The sequence below is a fragment of the Rhipicephalus microplus genome, chromosome 7 (assembly GCF_043290135.1).
Source record: "Rhipicephalus microplus isolate Deutch F79 chromosome 7, USDA_Rmic, whole genome shotgun sequence".
NCBI lineage: Eukaryota > Metazoa > Arthropoda > Arachnida > Ixodida > Ixodidae > Rhipicephalus > Rhipicephalus microplus.
The window spans coordinates 171,712,453-171,723,153 of record NC_134706.1 but is presented as its reverse complement, the minus strand read 5'-3'; positions in this window follow the sequence as shown (position 1 = coordinate 171,723,153).

Here is a 10,701-nt window from a genome sequence, read left to right as displayed (position 1 = left end):
CACTGCACAGTATGCAACCATATATGCTAAAACATCACTGACAAAAGTCACTTTCAATATCATCAATGATATTGTGGTACTCAAAAAGTTAAACTTCTGAGGTAGTAATATGCAATAAAATACTAAGTGGTTGAAGTAAGCACTAGTGACAGAGTATCGCGTTAATTGTTAAAGTCGGAGCTTCAGTGTTTCCTAATTGCAGTGCGTGTCTTAGGAATTTTTTTTGAAAGAATGCGTGCTTTAGGAGCTCGCGCTGCCACGCTAAACGAATACTGCGTCCAGCGCATTTGAACTAAGCACTGCTTTGTCAGTGGTGGCAGACTGCGGCATAAAAAGTACTCACAGGGTCGCTGATGCATTGACTTTCGAATACTGGAAGGTAGATGCCATCAAGGTTGCTTTTTGTGCGAGTTGAAACCTGTTATTTTGAATAATATTGAGCGCGAAATCTAGACAAAGGAGAAGCAAGAGGGTGAAGACGCTAACAAAAAGAGACTAAAAAATCACGGCATATCCACGATGTGCATGACTATGAGTGGGGCAAAGCGTCCGCCCACCTGTTTTTTCTTGCTTGCGTCCGTTCGTGCGTCCATCTGTGCGACCGTCTGTGCGTCCATCCATTCGTCTGGTTGTCCGTGCGTGCATACGTCCGTTCATCCATTCGTGTGTTCGCAGTGCATCTGTCTGTCTGTCTGTCTGTCTGTCTGTCTGTCTGTCTGTCTGTCTGTCTGTCTGTCTGTCTGAACATTCGTCCATCCGTTCGTCCTTTCAGTGAACACTCGAACTACCGCCAACTAACATCTTTTCATGACATATTCAGCCTATAGAAGTATCAACATCTAGCGGAGATTCCAAAGACTAACTGGGAGGTGGCGCTCGCGCACTTTCCAACGGCCTGCGGTCATGTCAACTTCCCACCTTTCACAGCCTCTAGTTAATGGTTATACAGGTGTGATGGTTAAGGACGTTCGTCACTGTGTTTGTTGACAGCGGACGAGAAAGGATTCACATCAACAATGGATGCGAACAAAAGAAGCGTTATATTATACACTAGAGAACGAAGTGGCAGGTGAAAATAAAACTATATGTCCAACCCTACACGCCACGCGTCACGCAACATGTACGAGAGTCAGACCTCTAGCATGCGGGGAGCTCGCGGCTACGCTTACTCCGAGTCCAGCGCGTAGAGTTCTCAGTTCGCAAGAGAAAAACGCTGCCTCACAGTTTGGGTCCCCGTCGTCCCGACATGATGCGATCGTCGACGTGCGCGAGGGCAAAGGTGGCACGGCTGGAGCGGCTGGAACGGCTGACGGCACACGGATGCGCTACCGTGTGCAGCGCCGTTTAGTCAGACGTCGCGGCCAGCAGTCAGGGTCGCAACTCCTGAGGTTCAGGGTCAGGCCCCGGCTCACGAGGACCACGCCCGGTAGGCCTCGCCACGAACCTGCTCCCGGCCACTGCACCCAGGCAGGAGCCGTTCAGCAGGCCCCGTCCTTGCACCTTGAACAGGCCGGCGGACTCGACCCCGAACGAACACGCCGGAACTCGACCTGGCCGACACGTACGGGTCCCACGTCCGGCTCAGGAACGCTCCCAGGAACTCGTCCAGCTCGAGCGGCGCACTGCTTCGTCTGCCGCTGCTTCGGCTCGTCCCCAGCCACAAAGCCCACTGCCACGTGATGGTCGCCCGTGGCCCAATCGTGGCACGCCACCTCTATGGGCCACCACTGGTCATCAGCTGATTCGCTGACAGTCACGCGCACATTAAACGCGCCTTGCCCCGCACTTCCGTCGTTGTCGTTTTCTTCGCTCATCACAATAGGGTTTCCCACGTAGCTTGAACTAGAGTTAAATTATCTGCCGGAACACGTAATCGCGATGCGACCAAATGCATGTTTTTCACCGTTGCTTGAAGTTAGTCAGACTATTTTTGTGTTCTCAAATATATTTTATCTAGTTATGTTTAATTGACTATCTTTTCAAGAAACAAAGATAGATAAAATTTTCTATGACGATGTTGTACGAACGACCAAACCCTTCGCCCATTATGCTGCCTCGGCAGGGCTGCAACGGTGGTGGTGGCTTTACGATGAACATGTTTTGCTATCGGCCACAAAAGCGATAACCGCTGTGACTGACTGCTTATCACTGTCTTGAAGCGGTGCGAGGGAAGCGTGTCGTCTTACGCTAAACGTTCGGGAGCACTAAAATCATCGTGCGCACTGACGCGCGACCGGGTTCGTCATGCGGTATTTTTTGTATTTTGCGGGCATTTGCAAAAAGCATACACTAGTACCTAACAGATATAAAGTTCAAAGCCGTCTAATCAGACGTTTTGCTAACCAACTTACAACTTTCTCATAGAAGTTTTATCTATCTTGGTTTCTCAAAAAGTTAGTTACATTATTCGTACCTAATCAAACAATATTTGAAAACACCGAAAATAGTCCAATGTCACCTAGCCCACGCACTATTTTTTTACCTTCCCACATGGAAGATATTTTTATCACTCCACAAGGCATCGCAGCAGCCATTGATCAAAGTTTTCTCATCAAAAACAAGTAGCTTTTTTATTTATGATTCACGTGTGCTGGTTTCCTCCTCAATTGAAAAGGGTGCGCACGTGCTTCTCCACTAGTTCGGCCGTGGAGGTGGGTACTTGCTACTACGACGACCACATACGTCGCAGTGCCCCGCCACGGTGGTCAAGTGGCTAAGGTACTCGTCTGCTGACCCGAAGGTCGCGGGATTAAATCCCGGCTGTGGTGGCTGCATTGCCGATGGAGGCGGAAATGTTGTAGGCCTGTGTACTCAAATTTGGGTGCACGTTGAAGAACCCCAGGTGTTGAAAATTTCCGGAGTCCTCCACTACGGCGTCTCTCATAATCAAATGGTGGTTTTGGGACGTTAAACCCCACAAATCAATCAAATACATACGTCGCAGACGCGCAACCCATGGCATAGAGAGCTTCGCCCCCTAAATGTTTGATTGTCAAGCTAGACGCAAGCTCCTAGGACTACAGGCATGGTACCAACCCGTTTTCGTAAAATCGAAGCAAGCCAAGAATTCAACCTCGACAGCTACGATGACCGTCTCAGATGCTGGTTAAATCGACAGGCTACATTAGCTCATATGAACACCAAAAGTATGATCCTGTCGGTTCCTTAACCTATTCAACCGAAAAACTCAATCGTTAGGACGTTTATTGAATCACTTTGCAGAACGCGCTCGGACATGGTGCGAGCATCAAGAGGCCACGAATTTGGTTTGGGAACTTTTCATGCCGCATTCCTAGACACGTAGAATAACAGAGAACTCGAGCTAGTTCGTACGTGTTGAATATGCATAGGCACGGGTCTGCGTGAAAGCTGCAGAGCCATGCATCCACTTTTAAGTTGGACAGACGGGATGGTGCATTAACCTGATAGTATTGGAACAGAAGACCGCTTTACCGAATCGCAAATCTCTCCTTACATTTTGGGAAATTCAAATGCGCGAGAATGTTCAATAAACAAACAGCTTTGTGCCGGTATTGGCATGAAGAAACGCATCTGATGATTGAGGCATGGCATTTGAAAAATAGTGGAAGCACATGCGTGAGGCAGCCGCCAATTGATATCCAGAAAAAGAATATCAAATACCTTAACACCTATCTTTGAAGAAGACTACTACGTGTGCCAGATAGACAGCTTTGCAAATTGCCTCGGAGTGCGCTGATAGGGTTTTGTGCCTTTTTTTCTTTCCACCGTTATGCGCACATTCAGTTGTCAGTAGGCATTTGTGGTGTCTTGACTTTCTTCTCGTGTCCAGGACGCCTGCAAGGGAGTCATGCAAAGTGAATTAGCCAGAACTTTTGCGAGACCCGCATACGTCTGCCGAGAGAGAACATCGTTGTATACGTATATATGCGCAGGAAATCAACGGCTCATTTCCCCATGTTCACCTCGCCATGTTATAAAAGAGGACCTGTTTTTGGGCGGAGAGTCTCGAAGAACTACTGGCTGGACGCGTACGCGATTCGCCTAAAATTCAGAGTTGGTAGCAGAGGCCATAATGGTCGAAAAGGAACTTAGAGTGCGCACTGGGAAGTACAATTAGCCACCGCATTTCTAAGTGAATACACAGAAAGCTGAAGCACTGCGATCTTACGCACTGCGCAAAACTAACCGAGCACTCACGTGGAAAGAGCTGCAAAAATTGTAGCCATCCTCTCAGCCTTACGTACACAACATAGCTGACATCGTGCGCCAGAACTTCAAGCAATCTATGGAGTGCCTGAACCAGCGAAGCCTGAGCCGCAAGCTCTGCTTTGCATCATGAACTACACTGCTGCAGTTCACCGAATCTCCCCCTCTTCGCATCCTTGCCAAGACGCTGCACTCAAAAAACACCACCGCCGCTGCCAACGTCATACCGTCGTGCTCTTCGCCTACGCTAGCCACCAAGAAAAATCGATGTTGCACGCGCTCCTGAGAACAGCGCGCTCTGATAACACATTGGGAAAGCCAGCAACACTAACCACTACTGCTAGTATCTCCAGCTGAGATGAAATATAGTTTGTCATCATGATTGCGGCTTCATAACCTACAGCGTGGTGTGCGATGACGTGACATCACTGATGACCTGGCCAATATTGCATTGACACCCTATAAGTCAGGTTCACAGTGATCAGGATATTACTTGTCTCCTCAGTTACGCCCGCAAAACAGCTGCTCTACTCGGACTCAATCAACGAAAAGTTATTCAGAAACTAAGCGCCGCAACCGAGGGACGTATTGTTGCTGTACGAAAAAATACTGAAATTTCTCCCTCATTTATGAAGCGCCAAATGTGAAGTAATTGTGGCAAGTCGAACGGAGCCCTCCCAATTAAACTTCGAGGTCATAAGACCTGATTTCACCCAGTAGAAGGAGCAGAAATAACCGATATAGCGGTAAATTGACGCAGCGACATAGCAGAAATGCAAGGACATAATACATTTCATTGATAAGGGGGTGTAACGTCCCAAAACCACCATATATATATGATAGATGCTGTAGTGGAGAATTCCAGAAATTTGGACCACCTGGGGTTGTTTAACGTGCGTCCAAATCTGAGCACACGCGCCTACAGCATTTTCACCTACAACAATCCTCGAATAGTGTATGTTGGGGGTTAGTTTGTAAGACATAATTGCAATAACTGCGCCAAAGACGAGAGCCCAAAAAGGAAGTGGACAGCACGGTGATCTTCCTATCGAGTTCGTATTTGGTGCCTAGTTTTTGCAGTTCTACTTTTTTCACCCATATATGAAACATTTACTGATGAAAAAAACAAAAAATAGGGAGGGGCAAATATCCAGGACGCTTTCCCTATTCCAGAAAACCAGTCACCGCCACTGCTCGCCCGGCTTGATCCAGGAGACCCCTTCGGGTCTTCTATTCAGTTCGGGTGACGACGGCCTCTCAAGGCTTCCTCAGCATTGTGAGCATCACAGGCAACAGTTCCTGCATAGGCTTGTTCGGGAATTCTCAGTGACGTGTCGCAACGTCGGTCTCAACTCGCAACACAGACCTTGGTAGACATATGCAATGAAGTTTATATAATGTGACCTGTTCAAAGGTGGCATCAAATACCTAAGTTTGCGTAGGGTGTACGGCGAGCTTCGTCGACTTCAAGTGATTTGTGCGATGGGTATACTTCTATTTTGTCTTACGTTTATGTTGAAATATTACATGTGCAGGTAAAGGTTCATGCTGATTATTGCTGTTGTTTTTCACTCTATTGCTCAAATTATGAGTGAAACTGTGTGCCAGTTCATTGCACAAGATACCCGCGTGGATCGGGCACCATGTTATGGCATGGTCTTTTATAAGTTTGTCACCAAGTATTCTCAATGTGACATTCAGTAGTCTACTACGTAAGGCGACAGTGGCCTAGATATTTAGGGGTGAAGCTCCTTGTAGCGACACCTGCTCGTCCCTCGTAGTCGTAGTAGTAGTCGTAGTATGTAACCAGTCTTACATTTTGACCTCCAAGGTGGTGCCGGTGAGAGATTTCTTCAGTGCTTTGTTGAACAATAAAAAGTTCGTGGTGTGCGCGTTAACTAATAGCCAAATGCTCCTGTCTCTCATTACCCATTAGCAGCCATTGGCATGTACATTGAGCCCTATCTGACAAGAAAGGGTTGCTACGCTATACTCGCTGGGCATAACCTCCTTGGTTTTATGAAGGTTTAGCGAGCGTTGGGCCACAGCGCCATGAATACAGTGAACTAGTATATACCATGAACTCGAGGTTGTTAAAGGTGGGAAGTAGACACGAAGCGCAAGCCGTAAGAAAGTGTGTGTGTGCCAGCTCTCGTTTAGTCCTTGGAATGTCCGCTGGATGGCGGTGCATATGCGGAATACATGAAAACTGTTTGCTGGAAAGGAAAAAGGAAGCCAAAAAGTTGGTGGAACAAGGAAATCCGGGAGGCGATCGAGAAGCGACGCGAAGCCTCACGGGAGCATAGAAAGGCAAAAAAGGAGAAGCGGCCGCAGGACGAAGTCAAAAAAATATGGGAAATATATTTAGAGAAAAAATCCCTTGTACAGAAATTGGTAGAGGCAAAAATTAAAGGTGAAAGTGAACGCTGGATGACAGAGATACACGAAAAAAAGGAGGCCGCGCCTAGGATTTTTTGGAGCCACATAAAGGCGCTAGGTAGGAAGTCTGTCACAACGCAACAACATATTCTAGATGAAGGAGGAAATCAATTGGAAGGGTACGAAGCGCTAGGTTACATCCAAAAGGTAACAGCCGATTCGTTTCAAAAGAGCGTCCAGGGGATCTCCCCGGTGAGTAAAAGTGTGGCGGAGAAAGCAACAGAGGAAGAGCTAGTACTTGATAATTTCAACTGGAAAAAGGCCGAAGGAAAAATTCCAAAGCGCACTGCCGCGGGTTTAGATGGGATTCCCGTTAGCCTCATTAACGAACTAGGACATAACACTAAAGAAGCATTGTTAAAAGCAGTAGAAAAAAGCTTAAAGGACGGACAAATACCGGACAGTTGGCGACAAAGTAGAATGAACTTAATCTATAAAGGCAAGGGAGAAAAGGACAAGATTCGCTCGTATAGACCACTAACAATTACATCGGTACTATACAGGATGGCGATGCAAGCAGTAAAAATGAAAATAGAAACATGGGCCGAACATAACGATATTTTGGGAGAACTTCAGAACGGATTTCGAGTCGACAGGCGGTTAGACGATAACCTGTTTGTTTTCACTCAGTGTATAGAAATATCCAAAATAGAGAATAGGCCCTTGTACGTGGCTTTTCTAGACATCACGGGGGCATACGACAACGTTAATCAGGAAATTTTGTGGGATATATTGAAAGGAATGGGCATGGGCGACGACTGTATACAGCTTTTGAGGGAGATATACCGAGAAAATACAGTTTGCATAGAGTGGGAAGGAATGCGTAGCAAAGAGAACGTTGAGGTTAGCAGGGGTCTGAGACAGGGATGTCCTTTGTCCCCGCTGTTATTCATGCTGTACATGGTGAGTATGGAAAAAGCGCTAGAAGGTAGCAACATTGGTTTTAATCTGTCACACAAACAGGGCGGCATGATGATTGAGCAGAAGCTTCCAGGTTTATTTTATGCGGACGATATCGTCTTATTTGCGGACAGTCGAGATGATATACAGCAGCTGGCGAATATATGCGGAAGGGAAGGTGAAGCTCTTGGACTAGGATTCAGTGTAACGAAGTGTGGATTGATGGTATTCAATGATCCCTGTGATCAGACGGTGTCCATACAAGGCCAAGAAATACCGAGGGTAAGTGAATACAAGTACCTTGGAGTATGGGTAAATGAGAGTGATAGATACATGGAGGTACAGGAAAAAGCCCCGGCAGCAAAAGGAAAGAGGAATGCGGCAATAATGAAGCACAGAGCGTTGTGGGGATACAATAGGTATGAGGTGCTTCGAGGTCTGTGGAAGGGTGTAATGGTTCCAGGGCTTACTTTTGGGAACTCAGTGGTGTGCATGAGGGCAGAGGTGCAAGCGGGAATGGATGTAAATCAAAGGACTGTGCGACGCCTCGCGTTGGGTGCTCACGGGAAGACGACAAACGAGGCTGTAAAGGGCGATATGGGGTGGGCAGGTTTTGAGGCGAGGGAAGCGCAGAGCAAAATAAGGTTCGAAGAAAGGCTAAGAAATATGAAGGAGAGTAGATGGGCAGAGAAGGTGTTCCGTTATTTGTATAGGAAGAGCGTGGACACACAGTGGAGAAAAAGAACTAGAAGACTCACTAGTAAGTATACGGCTGGTATTGTAAGCCGTATGTCAACAAAGAGCGTTAAGGGAAAAGTCAGGGAGGCGGAGAGGATTTACTGGATGGCAGCTATGGAGAAAAAACCGGCTTTGAGTAACTACCGAAAGGGCAAAAATGAAATAAGGAGGGAGGCATTTTACGATAATTCAAGGGGAAGCGCTTTACTGTTTGAAGCGAGATCGGGTTGCCTTAGAACGCGTAGTTATAAAGCAAGATTCAGTAAAGAAGAAGAACAATGCACATGCTGCGGGAAAGATAAGGAAACGGCGGAGCATGTTCTGATTGAATGTGGAGATATCCACCCAGGTGTACGTTTGGGCACGAGCCTACAGGAAGCCTTGGGTTTTAGGGACAACAATGGAAAGCTGAACACACCCGCGATTGAAATAAGTAAGAGACGGTTAGAGTATTGGTGGCAGAAAATTAGAGAGAAAGGACAAAAATAAATATTGGAAAAATAAAATATGGACAGTGTGCCGTAAATGGCAGAGAACTTAAGCTGAAAATTTACCTTTTTTTCTATTAAGATAGAATTTATCGAAGAAGAGGCATTAGGCCAACATAAAAAGAAAAAAAGTTTTTTTTTTTGTCGAGCCTGGTGGCATACTTGTCACCACCCCGTTATAAAGGGGACGCTCATAGCATCCATCCATCCATCCATCCACATGATGAAAAGATGCTAGATGGTGGTTCTTGGAGTGTTGAATAGATGGACGAACGGACACACAGACAGATGCTTGGACGGACTCACAGATGGCTGCACCGATAGATGGACACATGAACGGACGCAAAGGCGGATGCATGAACGAACGCAGGAACGGACGCACAGATGGACGTGAGGACGCACGAACAGACGCACGCACGGACGGGCGAATGGACGCACGGATGGTAACACAGATGGACGCATAGACAGACGGAATCAAGAACGAATGGATGGACGGATGCTTCGCCTCACTTTCCATCATTTGCTCCGTGGACATGCTGCCATTTTTTATCTAGGGTCACAATGTCATCACTCTCGTCAACACAAAAGCCGGCTTTTTAGTTGTCAATGCACCGTTCGCTATCGAGCTGAAAAAACAAAGTTAATACCACATTGGGAAGCTCTAAAATTGGAACCGCTGCAGACCATCTGATAAAGCTTATGGTGACAAACTTTGCGCATAAAAGCACACAGTCTGAGCCTCGCTATCATCCAGCCAGGTTTTAAACAGCTCCACACTGTAATGCATTTACAAAAGCCACAGTGCCAGCACACCGTCAACCGTAGTATGCTTCACCACCAATGGCTACAAAAACAGGCTGCGCGATCTTCAGACGATGGTTACTTTGCTGTCTAGATTAGCGTAGCCTTAGTATGTGCGCCTGCTGCCGCTACTGATAAAAATGGTTCTCTCGCCTTTTTTATGTTAGGATTCATCTTTCAACAAGCTCGACAACCCACAAGTGATGACCCGTAAAAGAACAAACTGCACCACTAATGTCGACCCAGCAACACTTAGCCAACAAGTGAAACAACCTGAACATCTACTGTGTACGCCTTGCAGCAGCGCATGAAACGCCACTACAGCAACCCAATAACTCAACGATCCTTCGACGTGAACGCGAAACTTCCCACTTATCAGCTGCAACAACTCCGATGCTTTCTGCAGCAGTACAAGGACTATTATCTGTTGTCATCAGGGGTAAAAATTTCCTGTTCCCAAACTCCACACATTTACGGAAAACACCTCGAACACTTGTTCAGATCTCCTACCGTGTCTTCACGTTAAAACTAGAGGCTATTTAGTGACAACTCAAATAATTTTTGCGGGATCGTACACTATACCCTTTAAAAAGCCGGTGAGCGACCCAACAGTCTTGATGAGCGAGGATGGCACTATGCGTTAACCGATATATTACCTGAGTGAGATTGTGGAACGGGACCTATATTCAGACAAACGAGTAGAGAGCACCTGGGATCGACTTTGTACCACAAATAAAGTTTCTTCGATTGAACTTAGGAATGGCCATGGGAAGCTGAACCCGATGAGAGAGACCGCGAGAAGGCAGTCTTTTCCAAGCGGACGTCCTGTTCTATGGTCATTTCCTTTAGTTTTCGCTTGGCAGCTGCGCCATTTCAGCTAGTTAGGCAGATAATGATGCCAAGATTACAGTCGCAGACCTGTCTAGCCGGTCGAAGTCGTCTTATTCTCCCCTAAATTTAACGATTGTCTTTGACATCTTTGATCAGTACTTCAGGCAATCAGGGCTTCTGGCCCGTTTACTTGAACCGAAGAAGGGTTCATTTACGCAGGAAGAACTCCTCTTTTCTGGACACCTCACAAGCAACTCATTCGTCGGATACGAACCACTGAAGACATAGGGCACTGACCTGTCTCTTCGTTTTCCTT